This window comes from Anas platyrhynchos, chromosome 18 (assembly GCF_047663525.1).
Source record: "Anas platyrhynchos isolate ZD024472 breed Pekin duck chromosome 18, IASCAAS_PekinDuck_T2T, whole genome shotgun sequence".
NCBI classification, from domain to species: Eukaryota; Metazoa; Chordata; class Aves; order Anseriformes; family Anatidae; genus Anas; species Anas platyrhynchos.
The window spans coordinates 4,992,753-5,016,029 of NC_092604.1; the positions used below are offsets into that span (position 1 = coordinate 4,992,753).

Below are 23,277 nucleotides of genomic sequence, written 5' to 3' on the forward strand. Positions count from 1 at the left end.
CAGGAGCTTAAAAGCACACTTATATGTCCCAGGACCCTCTGGCATGATGGGCTGTGTTTCTTCTGTGTCCTACTGGCTGCAGATAACTGGTGGCTCATGTACCATTACGTTTTAAAAATCCTTTAAGAAGGATATATATATATAACAAAACAAACAAACAAAAAAACCACAAAATAGCATAACTCTGGAACTCAGATCTGAATTGCACAGAAATCAAGAAAACTTTTAAATATTTTCAAGAGCCCTGTTAATTATGTATCCAAAATGCTGAGATCTGCTGTGACTCCAGCTGCTTTGCCAGAAGTGCAGGCACCAGAACTGATTACCTGCTGGCTACAGCAGGACCCACACGTGTGAGAAGGGCACATAACAGTGGTCATGGGATTCATAACTTTGCAAACTGTGTTCTTTCTTGAAGTTAAATCCTTAATCTTATTAATAACTTTATTTATAAAGTACCTTCTTGGAGGCATTTAAGATGTTGCACAAGCTATTAAGATGTGCTAGTAAAGAAAATAGCCTCATAAAAATGTAGAGAAGCGAGAGGAGCTACTAAAAAGGCAGTATCATGAAGACTGTCAGTAGATGTTACAAGCCATATATTGATGTGAAAATGGGCCCTTCCTCTGCTGTAAAGAATAATACTCTGCCACTGGGAGCTCAGATGCCATGGTGACAGGCCCAGGGTAAGATTTTGGGTAAAACAGGATGGATGGGAAGTGTGAAGTCAAAGCAAAGATGCCTTGTTGATCTTGTATCATGAGAAATATCACCTCCATGTTCACCTGGGCCAGATAGTGTCGTGTGGCCCCAAAGTGGGTCAATGCCCCCAGGGCTGGGCACAGCTTTTTGCTAGGTACCTGCGGTCCTCCCTGTGCTGCCTGGGGCTGAAGGAATGAGATGATAACTGGCTGATAGCCTGAGGTAATAATGAACTGATGGCAGTTGCTTATGCATGCATCTGTGTGCACACAAGCTCAGCCCAGTGAATGTGAAGGTGTCCTCTTGGTATTTGTCTTCAGCTGGGCATCTTGTGGCATTGCACCTAGTAAAAGGCAGGAAATCTGCGCCGTCCATTCATCCCTCCTTGTTCCCAGCCACTTCTATCTGGTGAAGTTTCTTGTCCTAGGATTTCCAGAGCCATGGCTCCTGAGCATCGATGATAAAGGCTGTGTTGTCCTCGCTGCGTGTTCAGGGATGTGCGATGATGGCAGGGATGTACAGGGTCCTGAAACTGTGCCTGGCTTACAGTGGTGCCAAAGCCTGGGGATTGTGGATGTGCATTAGAGTGGCCTGTTCAGTTCCCTCTGCTGTGCACGGAGATGGCCTCAGCTATTGCACAACATCGGTGGCACAGCAAATTGTGCCTGTTGTAAGAAAGCGGGTTTTTAATCAGTGGCAATTGCTACGTGATTTCTCAGAAAGAGGAGCAAAACATACCCCCGCTTCTATCCCCACCTCCGTTTTCAGCCCCCAGTTTATTCTGCCTGCTCTATTTTTGACTTGTCAGAGTTACTGGGAGAACAAGATTAGCAACTGATCATTTATGCTGATTTTCTAAGCACCAAAATGCCTTTCATTAAAACTGTCATTCAAGGAAAAATGTTAAATTGTGCGTTCAGTTTCACTGCGTGCTGCAACTACGGATGCAGCTCATATCCATGTCCCCAGGATGGAGAGATTGAGATGGCTGCAAAATCCCCACCTCGAAGGAAAGAGAGAGGCCAGCAGAAGCAGCTGGAGAGGCTGTTGGTCCAAACTGAGCATAATTGCATCCCTGGTGCTCCCTGAAAAGCTGTTGCATCATAAACTTGGCTGCATGGAGCAGGGTGTGATGTGCATGGTCCCAGCTTTCATGCAGCCACAGGTGAAGATGCTTGTGGAGAGGGAAAGCAAGGGCTTGTTTATTGGCAGTGTTGACCAGAGGACTCTTCTTTTGTCTCCCAGGGCTGCGGGAAATGCTTCCCAGTGTCTGATTTAGAGGCATTTACGGTCTGAAGATGGGGGTGTGCCTCTCTTCAGGACGGAGGTGGTGTGGAAACATGCCAGCCCAGTAAAAGCTTTCAGCAGGGCTCCCTGGAGGTGCTGCAGCAGCCTCTGTTTCTGTGCCCTGGGTGGAGGCTGGGGCGCAGCTGGCCTCCAGCTCGTCCCGCTGTTAACCCCTCCGTGCCGTCCTGTTCCTTCTCCCCGACCCCTTGCCGTTTCCCTCTGCTTGCCCCCATGTGGCTTTGCTGACATCCTGCTGAGCCTTCCCTGCCCTTCCAGGCTCCAGCAAGGGTGGTGGGGCTGTACACAGCGGATAATTGAGGCCAGCCTGTGATCACCTGCTTTATTCTCTTTGTAACCGCAGGCAGCATCTGCAGTGTTGAAAGGCTGATGCAATTACCCACCTTGCCACCTATTGCTTCTCTCCACAAGTTCCATTTTGATCCACGCTCCTCCTGGCAACTTGTAGCATTACCTACCCGTGCTTTGATGTTCAGAGACTGAAGCATGTCAGAGGCAGCATAAAAATTGCATGCAATTATCCTTGGTCTGGGTCTGTGGGAGCAAGCAAACATCAATATTGATGCATGATGGCATTTATGTTTTATGTGTGAGCATATATCTCTTCTCCTCCATATTCAGCAGGAGTTTTTGATCGCTGCCTGTGTGCTGCAACATTAGAGAGTCGCTCTTGTGCTGTTCCCTTTCCTCCTGGGGCTGGAGGCTGCCGTAGCCTCTTGAGCTCGCTGCAGCAGAAGGAGCCCGGGCCTGGGAGACTGACAGAGGCTGGGACAGCTTCCCCAGTCTCTCAGAGCCAGGTTTCTTCTCTGTCTGTGTTTCTGCGCCATCGCTGACACCAATCAATAATTCAGGCTGGAAGATGGAAGCGGGAGGATGAGTGGTGGCTGGGAGGAGGTGGGGAGGAGGGAGGGGTGGTAGCCCTGCAGCAGCTGTGGGGCAGGGAGGGGAGGGGGCCAACAGCAGCCTGTGGTGCTGGGGGGCACGTCTTTGGGTGCGGAGGTAAAAGAGAGGGCAGTGTTGTCTGTGGAGGGATCTGGATCACATCTCCTCAGCCTGAGGATCCAGAGGATGTGTTATAGGGGAAGGAGTAGGTGATGTGGAGAGGAGCTGGTTGTGCTGGGCGCTGTTTGGACACCCACCATGGGAGAAAATTCTCATCGGCATCAGTTCCTCCTGTGTTGGCCTTAAACTGCAGCTAGGTCCAAGCTTTTCTCACCTCATCTTCCCTCCAGCACCCAGCCTGCCACCCCTGCCCTGTCTTTTCTTCCCAATGTTGTTGCGTTAGGACCATGTTGGAGTTGGACACCAACAGGAGCTTGTGTCCTGGATGCCTTCCGAAGCCTGGCCCCTTGCAGAGCAGGATGGATGGGGCAGTGCTGGGTAGTGCTGGTGCAGAAGAGGTAATTTGTGGGGCGAGTGGGTGTAATGGGAGCTTGGGGGGCAGCAGCAGGGCTGTGCTGCTGCAGCACACGTCACTGCCCAGGACCGTGTGTGCTGGGATGGGCTGGGGAAAGTCCCTAGGCCATGCAGGGTGGGTTTCCAGTGGGAACTTCACAGGTCCAGGTGGGGCTTGCTCTGAACCAGGGTGAACAAATGAGGGTTAGGAAAGAGTCCAAGCCTTCTGGGAGTGTTAAATAATGATGAGCCACTCAACAGAGGGAATCTGCAGGTCATCATCCCCTTTGGGACAGAGTATGTATGCACAAGGCAGGAAGCGTCAGAGATGGTGGGCTCCGGAAATGAGCTTGCTAGACACCTCTCCAGCACATGGAAAATAATTTTGTGTTCCTGGATGGGACAAGGCTGATAGAAGAGGCTGGCGAGTTGCCTGTGCCACAGGGCAAACAGTCTCTGATGGCCTCATGAGGCTATGGGTTGGGTTCCTGCTGGCATTTCACGATGCCTTGGGATGATGAAAACATTGAAGCTGTGCCGTGTGTGGGTATGTACCCAGGTGTAGGTCATGCTTATGCCATGCTTCTAACCCCTGGGTATATGGGGATTAAAGATTTGCCCTGATCCCAGGGAGCTGGGAACAGAGCCTGGCCTGCTGAGTGTGCTCCGTGCACAGGCTTTCACCAGCTCCTTCCTACTGCAACTCGTTATTCCTCTGCTCAGCTCTCAGAGGAGTGATTTGATGAGAAATGCCACTGCTCTGGTATTTGTAACTGTGAATGGCTTCTCCCAGGGGAAGCTGCCATTTTGCTAATACCACATCAAAATGGATTTCTTTCCCAGATATGGAGTAAACCAGAGAAGTAAGAAAAAAATAGAAAAAGTCTCCTACCTAGTCACTGTGAAATTTATGCTTCTCCATACATTCAGGAGGGGAATGACATTTCCTGGGCATTTTTCCCTCCTGCGGTCACTTAAAATGCTCTTTACTGGAGACATCTATATGACTTTGGACCTTTTAGTAAATACAGAATAGCATCTATTTGACTAGAGCAGATGTGGCCATGGTACTGCATCAGGTTGTCAGTGGCAGCTTCTTTATTTTAAAAATTTTCCTAATTACAACTGAGACACCCAGAAACTGTTTTTTTCTTTTTGTTGGTGTGTTGTTGTTTTTTTTTTTTTTTTTTAATTTTTATTTTAACAGCTTTCTACCCCTTGTTGAAATTAGCTGCTTTGATGAGCATCATCTATTATGCTTCAAAGTGACGCTGGGTTCTTGTAAGTAATCCTGTAAATTGAGTACCATGGGGGCCTCTTCGTGTCGAATGAGAACTGAGTGACTCAAAGTAGATAGAAACCATACTCTAAAGTTAAACACTAGTACAACTTCATTGGGCAATGCTGGCAGATTTTCTGGAGCATGTTGGATTACCATGACGTTTTCAAGGGAAATCCAATAATTCACAGTTGACTTGAAAATATGAAATTTTTAATGTTGGGCTTCATGGGTTGAATGTCCCCAGTTATCTCATGGGGGTACAGTGGAGCTGTTGGTAGATGATGTCCAGAGTTTCTCCCTGCAGTCGCTGGTTTGATGGACTTACTCCTGCACTCCTTAGTCTAATCCGATTATAAAAAGACTGACAATGTATAAGTATTTTTTTTTGTTTTTAAAAAAGCATTTATTTCTTAAAACACATGGTTTTAAAGAAGATTACAGTTGATTTTTTTAAAAATCTTTAATAAAGCAATAACTTTTTGACTCAGAAACTGAGAAACAGCTACAAACAGATTTCCAACATATTGTAACCTACATCTCAGTGCAGTTAGAAGCAGCTTCTTGCAAAGCACTCACTGAAACTATGACCTGGGGCTGAGATTAAACAATCATTTTACAGGTTTGTCCATGTGTTGACATATTTGATGTATTGCCGATCCAATTAAGTTTTCGCACACTAGTTGCATTGTTATTGCAGGACTTCTTTATTTATTAACCTTTCTTAGTGAGAAATTCCTCCCATAACCCTCAACAGATTGGACATATGTTAATCTCACACAATAGAGAGGAAGAAGTGTCAGATGGAGGTGAGCAAGCTGCAGATCTGCTGGAGGAGGTAACCGTGACAGAACGGCTCTGCTGGGGCTCGGGTTGGGGAATTCAGCAGTTTGTAGGCTCGTGGCTGCTGTTACAAAATTAGGCATTCCTGATGGCAATCCACATATCCTTTTCCCATCTATCCTTCCGTTAAAGCTTTCCACATTAGGCAGTTTGCAACCTCAAATCATCTATGTTTTGGGGGGAAATAGATTTTGCTCTCCATCTTATCGCAGTTGGCTTTTCAAGCCAATTATGCTTGTTCCCTATTACTGCACATTAATACTTCATTAAAGACCTGTGATGTTGTTTCTGCTCCCTGACTGTCTTGTGCCTAATATGCTGTAGAAACATGACTGTGGGTGGGCACCTTGTCTCCCCCCTCCAGGGAGAACCCACACGCCAAGCTGTGTATGAAGCAGTAGGGATTTTATTCCCTCAAGAGGGGTTGTAACACCCTGGCTGCAGAGGGATGGGCGTTGTGTTTCCTTTTGTGCCGACTGCACACTAGCTTACAGAGCCAGGAAATTGATTTTGACTTGCAGGTGTCTGCTTTGTGTCATTCATCAGGTGTGTGTGCTTAATGCCATGTCTGAGTTTTGTCTCCCTGGAGCCTGCATCTAGAACCCCGGGCTGTGACAGCACAAAGGGCTGTGGCTCAGGCTGCTGGGCCAGAGGCATTCGTAGAGGGGAAAATCCGCTGAGTTCCTGTGTTTTTTTTTTTTTTTTTACAGTACTACAAGGAGGGAATTTCCCCATGGGGTCCAGCTATCATCCAAGCATGGATCATCTGTTCTCCCTCCTCCTCCCCCCTACTGTATTACCAGGCCCTTGGCTGTGAGTTTGCAGAATCACTGCGTGTGTGTTCCTGCTTTTAGTATCAGCACACTGTTAAAATGGGCTCTCTAAGTGCACTGGTCAACGGCTCTGTTTTTTGTCTCCTGACACCATTTTTCCCGTGCAGAATCTGGCAGAATAAGTAACCCTGCTATAAAACCCAAGTGATGCCAACCTTCCTCTTCAGATACCGCATAGTTCAACAGAAACTGCAAGAGGAGGGACTGCAGGCAGCTGGGGTCCTCCTGGCCACAGCTCCCTATACATCGTGCAGGGTCTCTGTGTCAAGTACAAAGCACATGCTTGAATCCATCCCTGATCAGTGAAACATTAGTACCACGCTTAAGCCAGCAGGATTAACCATGCATTCCTGTGGTTAAATGCGTGCTTACAGGCTCTGCTACACAAGTAGGGCCTACACGACTAGTACCAGTGAAAAGGAAAGTTGTTGATGCAGGTTGCTTTCCATAACTTTTAAATAAAACCCAGACTTACTTCCTTCTGGTTTTGTCTTGTAGCCAAAATTTCCTGGCCCTCTTTCTTTGTTCTTTTGTGTCTACCCTCAAGCAACTCGCAACAGCCCAGACTTTGCAGCTGATTTCCCTGCTTGGATATTTACTACCCTGCAACAGCCCCTGTAGGAATTCTTTAAGTAGCAGCCTGACTCTTAGCAATCTGTGAAGAGGGGGTGAAGGATATTTGACTCACCAGGTGCTGTCTCTGAGAAGGAACAAAAGTAAACAGCTTCTTTAGGCTTTGCTCCAGGGTTTGTTCTGCCTAGACTGCTCTGGTTTTGAAACTGTACCTATATTGCCTATAGCATTCTTTGTGAGCAAACCAAGCTTCTGAAAGAAGGGAACTGTTGATAGGACCAGAAAAGAATGAGGCTGGCTACCAAACTCAACACGTGGATCTGCTGCATCATTTTTAGAGAATTTTCTTTCCTCTAGATACCCCTAAATGTATGGGTTATTAGTTCCAGCATACCAACTACATTGTTCCCCAGTTTGGGAAGCTGAGTATGAGGAATAATGCTTCAGAAGCCTCTTAGGCATGCTTGGCAACTCAGTGCTCTGAATGGCAGGTGCATAGCAGCATCACATTTCCTTCCCTTTGGCTGTTCATCATCAGCATCTTTTCTGTAGCATCCCAGTCCCATGGGCTGTGTGACAACATGGGCAGCTCTTGGGGCACAATGAACCCCACGAAGGCTTGGAGGTGCTTTGTGCCTCCTAAGGACCTACAGTTCTCCCAGCACTGCCCTATTTTTTTTTAATGCCTCAGATATTTTTAGATCTTGAGCGACAAATATAGTTAATGCATTCAGCACTGACGTCAAACCCAGAGCCAGTGGGTAGCTGGAATAGCTAACATTTTATTTAATCATCTTGGTAAGCAATTTTTTTCCTTCCTTCCCTTTTCAGTTAGAGAAAGAGGATCGAGGAAGGCAGTTTGAGCAGCCCAGGCTGGGAGTATAGGGGAAGGCAATGTTTGTTTTGTCTCCAAGAGAAACCTATTCTCCACCTTGTTGCTCCTCAGACAACCATTTAGTTTGGAAAAGTGATGCATCATATAACATGATGCACATGGAGGGCTGTTGTTCAAGGTACATCTGTGCAAAAAGACAACCTTCATGTGCACCAAAAGCAGCTGAATTTGGCCTCAACCTTGGCCCAACCATGTGGTCCTCAGCATCCATAGTTCCAAATGCTTGGATGGTGAGAAAGTGTTTCAAAGTGCTTTTATAGCTTAGTTTTTGCATGAGATAACCATGCTTGAAAGATTGGTGGGAGGAAAGCAGAAATGAGTGGCCAGGGAGGGCCAAGGGCTGTGCTGGAGGAGATGGGTAACCCCTTGAGTGCCTTCTCCCCACCACCCCAGGGCAATAACCACAGACCCCGCGTCTTACAGAGAGGCCTGTGAGGGAGTTGAACATCCAAGAAATGTGGCCTCTTGCTCCTTTTCTGCGAATGGCTTCATTGTGCCCTGCATTCACACACTGTAAGGATCAATTTGTTGAGGCTTGCCCTAAGGGGGACAAATATCTGTGCACCCAGGGTGGCTAGGATGAGAAGCCAAAATGTGCCCAGAAAAATTCAAGTTAGGCATCAGGGAAGGCTTTACAGAGGTGAGGGTAGGGCAGATGTGGTGTGGGCGGTGAGATCTTCCTCTAGTGAGGATCTCTGAGAAAATGCTGGCAAGCATCCTTTGTGGGGCAGCTGGGTGGACCTGGACCATGTCTGGAGCCTCTCTCCAGGTTTGTGGGTCTGTCTGTCCCCTGGAAGCCCCCAGGGCCCCAGGTCTTTTGGCTTCCATCTGTGTGCTGACACCATCCAGCTCATGCACGTCACATCTCTTGGTTATTTGACTCTTCTGGCAAGCTCCTGCCTCCACAACTGCTCTGGCAGCACCAGCAGAGAGGTGTTCGCACACAGAGTGCCAGGTCCCAGCTTCGATGGGAACATCTCACCACAGAGTAATGTGTTTAATGGTGCTCAGCCCCGGGGTCAGAGCCTGGTAATTAGTATAATCCTGTTTTGTACAGACAGGAGTGCGATATTTGAGTCCCATGTCTCTGTGACACAGAGCAGAGAGGGAAAATCAAACAACTTAGAGCTGGGTTTAAGCTGCTAGATGGTTCCAGCTCTGGTTTATTTTTCATCTGTTAAGTGTTTGATCATTGTGAGAGCTGGAGCTGGTCTCCCTGTGCTAGAACTGTGTGAGCTAGACCTCTGCCTCCTCCTGGAAAGCATGTTCTTTGGAAAAGATGTGGAAAAACATTTTTGGGTGTTATTATTTTGTCTGTACGCAAAGAAGTTTGCTGAAGTAACATTTCTGATAAAAGAGGCTGAGTATCAGGAATAAAGCTTTCCAGTATTACAGCAAGATTGTAAGCAGCATCTTGCTTAATGCTGGGAAATTTCATGTACAATGTCTCTTTTCAAGAAGTTCTGCCCTATTCAACTCCTTCTTGGAAGGATGCTTTAGAAGGAGCAGCATATTCTGTTCAACTCTTCTGTGGACTTGCTGGGATCAACCTGTGCTTTGGCACTTGGCACCACTGTTGCCTTGGTAAAGTGCTTGCTTTCCCTTTTCAAACATATCCACTGAGAAAAGGGGAACATGAGCTTTCCTTTGTTGGAGCCTGGAGGATTGAACAGCTGTGATTGCAAGGCGCATTTGTGCTCAGAAAAGACTAAATCACAAGTTACATCCCATTAGTGCTCAACAGTAAGCGAAAGTGTGCGAGCATCTTAATACCACATGGTTAAAACTTGGAGATAATGCAGACGAGATGTCTCTACAGGTAGCTCTGGAGCTATTTAGTTGTTTCCCCTAAAGCTCTGGCTGCAGTGAGCCTATAAGCCCGTAAGTAGGGTTCTTAAAGTCACGTAATACCATGAATACCTGGTTTACAGAGTGCCAGGATGGTTCTGTGGGGCTCCCAGCACCAGCTCTTACCATTGAACCAGGTACTGGGAAAGGTTCTCTGGTGGCTTCAGGTGCTGGTTTGGGGCTCAGCACCTCCCCGTGTTCCCCTGCCCCCTGTCCAGCCTTTACTTTTGGCTGTGCCCCGGAGAACCAGTTCGTTCTGCTTGGAAACTTGAGGTTGATTGATGTTATCAGCCAGATAAGCTGTGCCCTTTTGCACTTTTGGGACCCCCTTGGGTTAAATGTGAGGCTGATGAACACCCCCGTGCCCTGCTGGCAGATGGGCTGCGTTTCCTTGCTCCCTCTGTCTGCTTTGCTGCTGCAGGGCAAAGCCCAAGCTGGCTGCACACAGCCACCACCATGGCTGAGTCCACATGGCCTTGTTTATTACTTATGTTTTTTGGTAAAAATGACTCCAGGGCCCCTTTCAAGCAGGTTCTGCCTGTGCCCAGCACTTCTTTGCCTGCTGCGAGCCATCCTGTGTGCTCTTCCCCTCCCTCTGCCAGCATCTCCTGTTATTTCAGCTTTTCCTCTAGGATCATTCTCCAGGTAACAATGTTCTTTCTCCACAACCGTAAAACCAAGCACTTTTCTTAACAGACAGGTCTCTTTGTGCCATTATGTGATTTTATTTTATTTTTTCTTGCAGGCTTTGTAAACAAAAGTTGCAGCAATCTGAATTTTAGGAGGCTTTTAGGGGGGCCGTTGAGCAGGAAGGACTGGGGGTCTGATCGCTGTTATATGGGATGTGCCAGTCTAGAAAGGAGCTGCTCTTGTCATTTATGTGCGGCTCAGCCCAGGTTTGGAGCCTGACTGACATTGATTTGGCCACAAAGCAATAACTTTGTACACTAAATTGATTCCTAGGAAGGGTTATGCTGGGATTCCTCATTTCTCTATAGCCTAGCGAGTACATCAGGTAGGTGATCTCAGATGGACCTTGCCAAATATTTTAATTTTGTCCTCCTCTGGCTGTTGCAAAGCTCAGCATGTTGCACACTGCGATGAAGGTCAGCATCTAGCTGCACCAACTTTCTTCAGCTCAGCTTAAGCAACAAATGCTTGAGGCTGGCTTTGGGATGTCACGTTTTTGTTCAGGATCTTACAAGCAGAGTTTATACTCTTACAAAAACCCTTTCTGCTGCAAAGTCTCTCCGGGGTTGGGATGCCCGTAGGTGCCCCTGTAGTATAAATGTGGCTATTTGCCTGTTTTCTAGGAAAGGTGACTGAGCACGGTCATTGTTTCCCTGCTCTGCCGTGGGCTGCGTGGCCGTAGCAGAGCAGCCAGACCTTTTCTGTTTGCTCAGACCTCCACAGCACAGCTGAACGTCTTCAGCAAAGTGCTCTACATGGTAATTAAGTCGCATATGCGGCTCTGTAAGTACGCCATGAAGTCAATACCTCCAGTTCCTCTGCAGACACCCCCTGCCACGGTATTTATAGCATACCTGCTAGTGGGTGGTGTGATTCTTTCTTGTATTTTTTTTTTTTTTTAATTTTCATTCATGAAGGATGAGGCTGCGCTACCCACTCAGGAGCGATGCTGTCATCCTGTGCTGCTGCAAAGCTCAAATTCCTGCGCAGAGGTGTCTGCCCCGAGGCTCCCTGTGGCCAGGCTGCTGGGGCTTTCTGCTGGGCATGGGCAAAGCCCCAGCACCCCACATCGCCTCGGCGCCCATTGGGACTCTGGCTCTTGTTTGGGCTGGGAGCAGAGCTGCTTTTTGCTTTGTTAGACCCATTCACCTTTCCTGTGAATCTTTCCTTCTCAATGGGGTTCTGAGACAAATCTAAGCTCCCTCAGTAAGCCCTGTCCTAGGCAGACTGGGATTTTTGTGCCAAGCATTGTTTGACTGAAGGTGTTTACCCCCTTTCCTTCTGATGATCAGGCCTGCATTGCCAAGTCCCAGACTCTATACCCAGAATTCCTTGATTTTTTTTGACAGTTTTCCACCTCTTCAGCTTCCCAGGCATCTCCAGCACCCACCCCTGCTCTCCCGTGGTCTCTCTCACTGGCATGCTCATCGCCCCCTTCTCAACAGCTTCTCTTCACTTTCTGATGAACTCTGATGCTTTCCTTGGTGCTTCAGACCCACGCCACCTTCTTTTCTATGCTGAGGCCTCCATGGGCAAAAAGTCCTTGCTAAAAAAAACAACAAACCACAAATTGTGTTAATTCCACTGCTTGCTTTGCTTGTGAGCCCTTCACCACCTTTCTGGATCGTGCTTGGGAGGGGAGCTGGGATGGTTGTGGCTTCAGAGGCTCTTTGCTGCGTGGCTCAGAGGTCTTATGGGCCTTGTGGGCATGAGGAACGGCTGTGATGTAGAAACAGGGGTGAGAAACTGCAGTACCCAACAGGGACAGAAAGCTGTGCCTTCTGCAATGCAAGGTGCTGGGCTCAGAGCCAGCATCTGACCACAGGGCAGGTGCCCACGTGCCTCCCACCAGCAGACCTCAGGGGTCCCCATCCCATGGACACCTGGCCCAAACCCACATGCTTTGCACCAGCCTCTGCCCAGCCATCAGATGGGTGTTCTGCATCCCTGCTGCTCTGTGCTGGGCCCACGCCAGCAGCCTGAAGTCCAGGCAAATGCTCCCATTGTCACCTAGGGTGCTGGGGACACATAGGTAGGTGCATGTCAGAGTGCTGCACTAGGGCCTGCATGGCACCAAAGCATCAAGGTGGTATTTTTGGCCTTGCCCTTCCTTAGGGGTAGGGAATGTCAATACAATAAAATTCACTTAAATGCCTAATGTGAGACTAAACATCCTTGGAGGGCAGAATTATTTCTTAGGCTTTCTAGACAGCTGCTGGAGGTCTCAGTGCAGTTTGGAGGAATAGAGGAAATCTGTTATAAGGATGCAGCTTGCAGGGAGGGGGCAGTGAGTGCATGGGTCAGGCAGGACACTGCTGGCAGGGCTGTGGTGAGCTGGAAGCACCAGGACCTCCAGACTTCAGAGCTGTTCCTGGCCTCCGCGCCTTTGGGACGCAGAATCACAGAATCATTAAGGCTGGAAAAGCCCTCCAAGATCATCTAGTCCAACCATCACCTTACTACCAATGCCACCCACTAAACCATGTCCCCACGTCCAACCTTTCCTTAAACATCCCCAGGGATGGTGACTCCACCACCGCCCTGGGCTTGGGGAGTGAAAGGCCTGTGTCAGGAAAGCAGATTGGGTGAGGTTTGGCTGCTCCAGTGCTCTGCTGAACCAGATGAGTGGGTAAGATGTATGGATGCTGTGAGTTTTTTCTTTGCCCTGCATCTCGCCAAACCAGCCTCAAAGCGCTGCCAGCAGATTTTTGAGAGAAAGTGAGTTTTCTGTCTGATTAGTGGTGGCTTTCTGGGTCCCACTGACTGCAGCCAAGGAAGATTTGTTCACTTGAAGTATCTTCAGGTTATGCCCAGCAGCCTGTTTTGTCTACTCCCATGATGTGGTCATCTAGTTCAAATAGTTCAAAGGATGGGAAAATGTTACAGCATCAGATGGGGCTTACTTTGCAATGGGGCTTAACTCCATGAGGTGTACAGCAGTGATGGATTGAGCCAGCCATGGGTTGTGTATGATCTGATGCTTGATGTCCCAAGATCCTGGCTGTTTTTCAGCCTAGCACTGATTTGGTTTGTCAAATTGTGCTGCAACAAGGGCCAGATCAGAGCAAGATGAGGCTGGTTCCCAGCCCTGACCCACCTGAGTTGGAGCCTGGCTGGGTCTGGCTATGGGGACAAGGCACGCAAAAAAAAATCTGTGCCTACCCCATTCCCCCTCTTTCAGAGCTTGAGAGGAGAATCATTGCTATAGGTCACTGCTGAGAGAGCAAACTATTTTTCTTGGTCCAGCGGCTCAGAACTGCTCCTGGGAAAGGAGACCCCAGGGCTGGCAGCACGGGCAGGGAGGAGACGCTGCTGCGAGCTGTGCTTGAAGCTTCTGAAGATCTGGACCCAGATCTCGGTGTAGGCACTGGCACACAGGTCAGCCAGGCTCTGTGGCTGCAATGTTGCCAGCTCTTGTGGCAGTGGCTGCTCAAACTTTCTGTGGTTTTCCCTTTCCGTTGTTTAGTTTGGACTTGCAAAACTACTTGCATGAGATGTTTGTCTGGCTTTCCTTTCTACTTAAATAAATGCCTTTTCTCTCTTACTGTTTTTGACTGCAGAGTAGAGTTTCAAAGCAGGACTGTACAGGCTCAAAATCTAGATAAATCATTTTTGGAAGGCTTTTGGAAAACTCCACTTTCTCAGACAGTCTCTGCCTTGTGAAGGGGCCTGGTTGTGGAGGTGTAAGCACATGGGAATGTAACAGGGTCATGAGGGCAGACCCCAGCTGTGGAATTTCACTTCTCATTTGTTGTCTTGAATGTAAGCTGTGGATTTCTGCCTGGAAGTGGCAGGCTTCCTCCTGTATCAATATCAGTTGGATCTGGTATTACATATTCCATGCTATAAAAACATGATTAGAACAGAGACAATAAACAGAACAGCCATCACTGATGCCACATAATGCATTGTGTCCTTACAATATAAATTTTTCCATTTCCTTTTCTAATTTCTAGTAATTGAGCTCAATGAGCCTGCTTGTAGCTGATTTCTTGATACAGTTTTCTTTACATCTTTTTCTGATATCTGGCCTCACTCCAGCTGCTTGCTTGATGGTGCATTTTATTTTAGCTTCTTAATTTGCTGTTAGAGTTGTCAACACCACGGGGCCCCCTTGCTGCTTTTCTTTGCTTAAGTAAAGTGGATATATTTCTTAGATTAGTTAACCACTTGGCTGCTGCTAATATAATAAAGCTTACAGGTGTTATTGGAAGGCACCTGCTGTGTTAGTGGCAGGTGGGGTTTAGGCAGGCAGAGCTGGCCTGAGGGCTGTGCCAATGAACGTGTCAGGTATGCTCAGGTCAGGAGCACGCCGAGGACGTGGAGGTGAATTTACTGGATTCATCCTCACTTGCCTTCAGTTCTAGTGATGCTCTTGCACAGCTCGCAGCTGCCCAGCAACAGTCTCAGAGGACCAGCTGCAGATGCAGCCTTTGTTTTTTCCCCCATCCACATACAGGTAATCGCATTTGAAAGAATATTATGGGCTTGCAAGCTAGCTGCTTTTGTGCAGATCGCTCTGATCGCAGATCTGAGGAGGTCAAAATCTCAGTCTTTGCAAGTCCATGCAGTTCTGTTGACTGCTGCAGAATGGCGCTGACCTCCAGCTACCTCGGATCTGGCTCGCTGCCTTCGCAGCTATCTTTCATGCTGGCTTTTGTTGATGCAACAGAAAGCATTTCCATCTTCTCGTTATCCAAGTAACAGACGTGAACAAATCAGGGTTGTGATGAGGCAAAATAAAAATACGAGGCATAAAACAGAAGCACAAATGCTTTCCTTCATGACTTCTTTGTTCCCCTTTGTGGCTAAGGGTTATATGGTTTTATAGGAGAGCTTTCCCCAGTGTGTTTTTCTTGCATTACCCATTTACATTTTGCAGAGCTCAGTTATGCGAGTAAGCAGTAGCTTTTTTGCAGGTGTCCTTTTGCATTTTCCCTTTTCCAGAAGCTTTTTTTTTTTTTTTTTTTTTTGACACAGTGTGTTCTAGGCACTGCCATGCTATTGCTAGATGAAATGTCCCAGCTGGTCTGTGTTTTCTGTTGCCTGGATTTAAAAAAATAGAACATACGATACCCTGTGGAGCTGATTTTTCTTTTTAGTTTTCGTGTGGGTCTTTCAGGTTGATGGTCACACGATTCTCCTGACACTGCGACCACACTGTTGCCTGGTGGCTGTATAAGACATCTTGTTCCATTGCTCACAGGAGAATCATCATTGAGAAAATAAAGCACATGTTTGTAGCCTGTTACTCAAATGCTGATCTGCTTCTTTGGCTGAATCATTACCCCATGCACATAATCACTGTTTATTGTTTACCTTGCCTCTGAATTAATCAGCAAGTTGCTTTATAGAGGAGAAAGGAAGAAGCACTTTTTTTTTTTTTTTTTTTTTTTTAACCTTGCTTATGGCAAAATCTCTTTGGATCCCTCATTGCTGCAGAATCACTTCTGCATCATGGGCAAAATAACTTTCCTTACATCTCATATGTGGGGCTCATAGTCTAGCACACAGTTGTGACTACTGCTGCATTGGAGAATGTCTAATTATGCTTATTTTTGTGTTATGTGGTGACTAGGAATTAGATTTCAAAACCAAAACAAAAACAAAAAAACTTGATCTCATTGTGTTGTGTGATATGCTATGGAATGGGAAAGAATAATAATCCCTGCCATGAAGGGAGTGCATTGCCTCCTTGTTGGGTGGACAAAACAGATGACCAAGGGAGATGTGGTTACACTGTGGGTAGGGTTTAGCAGGAGACTGTAAAGCTAATGATACAAGCTGCTGATACAAATTAGGCACGCTCAGCCAATGCCATCAATAGCACAGTTCCTTTTGCAGTAAAGAAACTGCAATTACTTTCTGTTTATTAGCCAAAAGAGGGTTTCGTTGCTGTTGTTTTTTTCCCTTGAACACAGACATCTGCAGAAGATATACATCAGCCCACTTGTAGCTTGAATAGAAGACAATTTTGAGCTTGATGGTGATGGAAAAAAACCAACAATGGTTAATAGTTTCTAGCTTTAATTCTCTGCTGGGTACTTGTATTGGCAAAGGCTGTCCACCCTTGGAGACAAGTGGGTGGTGATTTGCATGGAAAGGAAGAAGGAAGATAAAGTTGGGATGTAAAGTAGAAAAAGAAATTGCCATTAATTGGAGAAAAGCCTGGTTTCATCCTAGTTAACTTTAGGTACTTGAATCAGGTGCCTGCGGCAGGAGATTAGGCACTGTGGAGAGAAGCAGCTCTATGGGGCTTCTCCAGGTGGTAGAATTGCCCCAGGGGACACCTGAGTGCAGTTGGGAGAGAGAAATGAGAGTGTCCCTGGGCAGCTGGTGTGCTGCTGGATGCTCTGCCCCCATCTGCCCTTTGTGTCAATCCTCTGAGGCGCTGCTCTGCTTTGCTTTCCCCCAGTCCTCGAAGTGGGGAAATGAAACTGGACATGTCAGTCAGAGGGTGAGAGTTGGGTTAGATGGAGGTTGTGAAGCTAAATTCATTAATCTTTGAAAATCAGCTGGCTCATTCAGGTGGATTTTGTGATTTGCAATGGAGCCAGGAGGTCTCCAGCCATGTGCAGGGATCATTTTTATGTTGCAGGCTGGTAATGTTGGGGCTTCAGTTACTATCCCTACATTTATCCATCCTGGTTTCCGAAATCTGAGACTGCAGTGTGAAGCTCTGTGGCATGCTGCCACTCAGCACGTGAGACAAGTGTGTATTTACATTGTTTATGCAGAGCACATACACCAGTTTTTACAGCCTGAGGTAAAACTTTAATAGTTGTTTGATGGTAAATTTCCATGTCAGCTGCTCTGGAATTTGGTTTCAGGGCCGAGCCAGGAGAAGCATATTGTAGCTGGGGGATTCCTGGTTATGTGAGAGCCACAAATGTGACCCGGGAAGGCAGAGATCCAAGAGGAGAATGCAGAGTTTGAATGATAACAGTTGCCTCATTCCAAGATGCAAATGAAACACCAAATGTTCAAGTTCAAGCTGGGGTGGCAGTTTTTTTTTTGTTTTTTTTTTTTTCCCCTCTTGAAGGATCTGGCCACCCCCAGACTGGGTCTGATGCAGTTCTTTCTTGAACATATTGAAGGCAGAATTCATCATCTTGGTAACTTTTTCCATATGGCTGTTATTCCTCCTGGAAATAGTTCTGTTTGGCTTCCTGTTCCCTGGTCCTCATTTTCCATGTCTGATTCCTTTCTTCTCCCTTTCTTCTCCCTTTCTTCTCCCTTTCTTCTCCCTTTCTTCTCCCTTTCTTCTCCCTTTCTTCTCCCTTTCTTCTCCCTTTCTTCTCCCTTTCTTCTCCCTTTCTTCTCCCTTTCTTCTCCCTTTCTTCTCCCTTTCTTCTCCCTTTCTTCTCCCTTTCTTCTCCCTTTCTTCTCCCTTTCTTCTCCCTTTCTTCTCCCTTTCTTCTCCCTTTCTTCTCCCGCCAGAGTATAATTGTGGGTCCTTTGCAATTCATAACTTTAAAACGAGCCTGTATTGAATTTTGGATGAAAGATTGTCACAGAGCAGTTAGGTATGCGTAGTGCTGCTGCTCTGCGTAGCATGCACGTCTCTAGCCCACTTGTTCACTCAGACGTACTCGCTCCTCCACGTGGTTACAGGCTCTGGGCTCACTCATCCCAGCTTGCATGCACACACTCATTCACATCCTTTGCCAAGTCCTCAGCTCCACCTCGGTGTCGAAAAGAAGGAGAATTAACTTCTGTGCTGCTCTGGATGGTCTTTATATTAGTGCACCTTTGTATGGATGCATGTTGTCACTGGTCTGCTACTGACATGGAAAGAGTTTAGTGGGACTCTGTGCTTCTCTAGGAGCTAATAAAATCAAATCAGCATGTTTTGTGCTCCTTTATTAAAGCAGTGCTTCTGCCTCTGTTTGCTGGGCTGGGGTAGTTCAGGTTCAGTCCTGCTTCTTCACAGTGAATCCTGATGGAGATCTCACAGGTGTGACTTCAGCCACCGAAGGAGGGTTTGTTGACAACAGTGTTTTCACAGCCATCTCCTTGCCCTGATATTCTCAGTGACTTGCACCTGGTGCTGAGGGGGGTTTGTTCTTTGCTGGAACAGCCCTGAGGTGCTCCACTGCTGGTGACAATCCTGAGTGACTGCCAAGGACCAACTCCCAGAGAACTGCTCAGGGCCAAGAGTTCAGGGCTCCGAGCCTGCATCATTAACAGCCTGCATCATTGCAAAATGATGTTTAACAGTGTAAATTGGTTGCCCATTAAAGTTAGGAGCTGGTGATAACTCTAGAGAGACAGGAACAGAATATAGGCTGCCTCCCACGCTTTGCTTTGCCCGACACCTGTATCTCAAATTACATTCATTTCAAAGGAAAGAGGATGAGCATTTGCTAAGCAGACCCAGAATATCCACCTGAAAGCTCTAATGCTCATTTGGTTTGTGCTGTCATGCTCAACAGCATCCACTTCTCCAGTGGTACCAGGCTGTGGTACCACCCTGTGCTACCACGTGCACCCTGTGCCAAACACTGACTTCACTGGGATGTCTGGCATATTGCAGGTCAAGCTCTGAATGTCCAGATGGCAGCAAATTACCCATTAGGTGAATAATTAGGTTTTCTGGAAGAGAACAGGACCTGTGGCTGACCAGTGTTCCCAAGAGACACTGCTTAGTAACCTTAGATCTTGGTCCTGCAGTTGATGGCCTTGGGGACATGGAGTCCTCTTGGCTCTCCTGGATGCTGGATAAGCACTGTCCTTTCTGTATATGCAACCCATGGCAGAAGGGGCACAAAATGTGTTTCTTTCTCTGCTGGACAACATTAGATGGTATATGGAGACCAAGGAAAGCTATGCCTTTTGGAGCTGAAGCTTTTCTGAGCTCAGAAAACAGCTTCTGAGATACGCCAGAAGGCTGTGCTGCCATTCAGCGAGACCTGGACAGGCTGGAGAGTTGGGCAGGAAGAAAACAGTTGGGGTTTAATAAGAGCAAGTGTAGAGTCCTGCACCTGGGAAGGAACAACCGCACGGATCAGTACAGGCTGGGGGATGACCTGCTGGAGAGGAGCTCTGCAGAGAAGGACCTGGTGGATGACAGGTTGACCATGAGCCAGCAGTGTGCCCTTGTGGCCAAGAGGGCCAATGGGATCCTGGCGTGCATTAAAAGGAGCATGGCCAGCAGGTCAAGGGAGGTGATCCTCCCCCTCTACTCTGCCCTGGTCAGGCCTCACCTGGAGTACTGTGTCCAGTTCTGGGCTCCCCGGTACAAAAAAGACAGGGATCTCCTGGAAAGAGTCCAGCGGAGGGCCACAAAGATGATATGGGGCCTGGAGCATCTTCCCCGTGAGGAAAGGCTGAGAGACCTGGGTCTGTTCAGCCTGGAGAAAATAAGACAGAGAGGATCTTATTAATGTTCACAAATATCTTAAGTGTGGCAGATGGAGGGATGTGGCCAACCTCTTTTCAGTGGTCTGTGGGGACAGGACAAGGGGTAATTACCACAAAACGGAGCACAGGAAGTTCTGCACCAACATGTGAAAGAACTTCTTCACGGTGAGGGTGACGGAGCACTGGGACAGGCTGCCCAAGGAGGTTGTGAACTCTCCTTCTCTGGAGATATTCAAGGCCTGTCTGGATGCCTACCTGGGCAACCTGCTCTAGGGAACCTGCTTTGGCAGGAAGGTTGGACCCGATGATCTCTTGAGGTCCCTTCCAACTCATATGATTCTGTCATCTCCTGGCTGATGGAGCCCTGAGGTTGGTAGGGGTAGCAGGAATGCCCAAGGATATTGGCCTCACCACGGGTGATGCTGAGCTCATTTGCACCACCTAGCAAATGACAGAGAGTAAAGTCCCTAGGAGCAGGCTGGAAGTGATTTATAGCAGCTTAGAACCCCTGAAATGAGGAGGGAATTGCAAACTGGGTGTCTTGGCCAGAAGCTGGTTTGTATGGTAACACCCAGAGCTTGTGAGGAACAGCCCAGTTATTGGCACAGGGTTGCTTCCAAATGCTCTCCTTCAAGCCCTCCAGGCGTGTGCTGCCAGCAGACACACCAGGACAGAGCTGGTGTGCAGGTACCACCTGGCTGGCCTGCAAGAATTGGACTTGGTGGGTCTCAGAGGGATCCTCTCTTTCAACACCTGATAGGAATCAAATGCATTGAGAGCTTTTGGGAAGCTGATGCTCTCACCCAAAACAAACTTTTTTGTTCTCTTAAAGATGTGGTTTCTTTTGCTTTTTGACTTGCTCTATTGGCAGTCCATTCAGTCTGTACCATGGGCTCACCAGACTCTCCCGAAGTAGCCCTGAGCAACCAGTGCAGCCCCCATTTTTGTGGGGACATTTGTGGCTCTCCCAGCTGAGACGTGAAACGTGAGCAAGCCTAGGAAGGGGACAAGGGGATGGATGGAGAAGGCTTTCCCTGGGCTGTCAGCTGACCTGTGCTCAGCTTTCCAGATGGAGGTGGCCATTTCACCACCTGCCACCCAAGGAGTGTTTAATCCATGGCAGGACAGTGCTGGTGCAGTGGTAATCTGGACGTTTCTTGTTTGAGCTGCTGAGAAGGCAGACGCATTGCCAGCATCTTACAGACAGTGTACCTGGCGTTACCCTTGATATTCAGCATTGTCCTGTTAATTTCTCACATGAAAAGCCATCGCCCTTGTGTGGGGAGGAGGAGAGGTAAGGACAGATGCTGGCACCTCTGCTTTTCCACCCACCAGCAGAGGGTCACCTCTCTGTAGACGTGGAGGACGGCTCGTTTCCTACAGAATAGCTGTGCTTGGTGAAATATGCTCTCTGACACAGTGCACTGTAGCAGATATACGCCGAATATATTCAGGTGTTAAGTGAACAATGCTGAATGTTTTTAACCTCCTTTGCTGAAATATTAGGTCAGTCTTGCAAGAATCCCTGGAAGCCAGATGGACGCTCCCTTAATCCCTCTTTGTATGCTGGGGAAACTGAGGCAAGCACTGGCTACGTGCCTTTGAGAGCATGTGCTTGGTGGTCCATGCTCCCAGATTTCCCTCCTCCTCTCCACCCTGAAGTCAGCAGTGGATTTTGCACTCCAGGGTATGGTAAATAATGACTGGTTGTCACTTGGTGTCATCTCCGCATGAAGACTGATGCCATATTCATTGTGTTGCCGTGAGCCTAACACAAACAGAGGCAGAGAACTGTCAAATATTAAAATTTGACCCATGACTCTCATCCTGGCATGCAGGCATGTTTACGGTCTTGGGCCCTCATTCCCTTTTCAGTCTTTACTTTAAATACCTTAGAACTTTCCCTGACTCTGCCGGCACTCTTATTAGGAGATTTTGTTTTAGGGTACACTCAGCTCTCACCAACATTTTGTCAGACAGACAAAGGTAATATTTCAGGAACCTGCCAAGATCCCACGTTCCTCCCTGAAGTGCCAGTCTCAGCCATCTGCACCCCTTCCCACACCTAAACCCGATGCTCGTGCTTTTGTTTCCTTTCTGTTTCCCACCCCAAGGCCAGAGCAGAAGCAGCAGGGCTCCAGCTGGACTTCTCAGTGCTTTGAGCATGAACAGTTCCCAGGTGTCTTCCACGACATATTGCATGCACCAGCCTACTTTTGGCATGCAACTTGGGTCTGAAGCATCCTGGTAGACCCCAGACTTCTGTTCCCCACTGGGCAGTGCAAAATACCAGCCTGACACATACTTCAACCATTTTTTGGCCTTCAGCGAGGGCTAGAAGGCCAATTGCTTTGCTGTCTCTAGTAACCAATGTGTGATTTGCATAATAATGAAGGGTGAGTGTTAATTGCTGCATCCTTGCAGCTTGGGACTGTCCCTTGGTGACTTGGGTTTCTTGTGCTTGGTCTGGCTCTTCCCTGTGCTGCAGCCTCTCCTCTCGCCCTGCATCAGACCAGCTAATGGCAGGGAGTCTCCTGCAGAGCTCTGATATTTCTCTCTTGGTGTTCCTGTAGTGAGCAGCAGCGCAGCACACTTCCTCCTTTAATTAGCCTAACGACATGTAGGAGGCTGCGGGGCTGTTTGTTTAGCTGGAGGGTCTGGAGGCACAGCCCGAGGCACTGGTGAGGGGAAGTTTTGACGTTTTGGGATGCGATGCTGTGCCAGAGGGACCCAAGCTGGCACAGAGTGAGCTGTGTAGAGCCATGTTGCTGTGATGGCATCCATAGGCAACAACCCATGTGCCACTGGCAGGGACCCTTCTGCCCTGGATGAGATGCCCCTGCTCCCAGCAAGGTTACATGGCTCAGGGAGGGGGCTGTGCTCATGTACCAGTGTGGTTTCAGCTCTGGAGCTAGGCTGGATGTTGCAGCATGGTGCCGTGTTGCATGGGGAAGCATTGAGCCCTAGCAGGCACAGCTGCTCCCTTGCATCTTGGCAGCCCACACTGTGTTCATGTCAGAGAAACTGAGCTGCTCTCAGCTGTTACACCCGGCTGGGGCCATGTCTAGAAGGTAAATTTTAGTGCTTCTGCAGGTGTTATGAGCTACTGCATGCCATGCAGCTGCCTGGAGGGTCACTGGAGTGAAACTGCTTGCTGTAGCCCTCCAACTCCTTGCAGCTCCTTGCAGCTATGAGTTTTGCTCCATTCTTGCTGAAGGCTGAGGTTAACAACAAGCTCCTGAATTCCGTGCTTCTAATTGTCCCCTCAGGGCCAAGGATTATGCTTATTGCAGGATGAACCCTTGTGATGTTTGGATTTGCAGGGTTAACTAGTTTCTCAGAGGTTAATATTAAGCAAGTACGATAAATAAATAATGAGGCATGCTGGTGGGGTGATGTGAGCAGTCCAGGAAATGTCTGGGTCTTGTGAATTATCCTTAGAAAGCATTATACTGTATTATTTAGCAGGCCCAGCTCTAACCACTGCTTGGTGCGTTAAGTGCCCCTGTCTCTGCAGGGATTGACTCGGCTGGTAATGTCCCATTGAGATT

General features: G+C 47.9%; 1 protein-coding gene across 6 annotated transcripts in view; it reads left to right on the top strand.

The window, feature by feature from the left end:
- LOC101794161 (voltage-dependent N-type calcium channel subunit alpha-1B) overlaps window positions 1–23,277 on the top strand; it is a 297,197-nt gene that overhangs the window by 59,988 nt on the left and 213,932 nt on the right. The gene's annotated exons all lie outside the window — the stretch shown is intronic.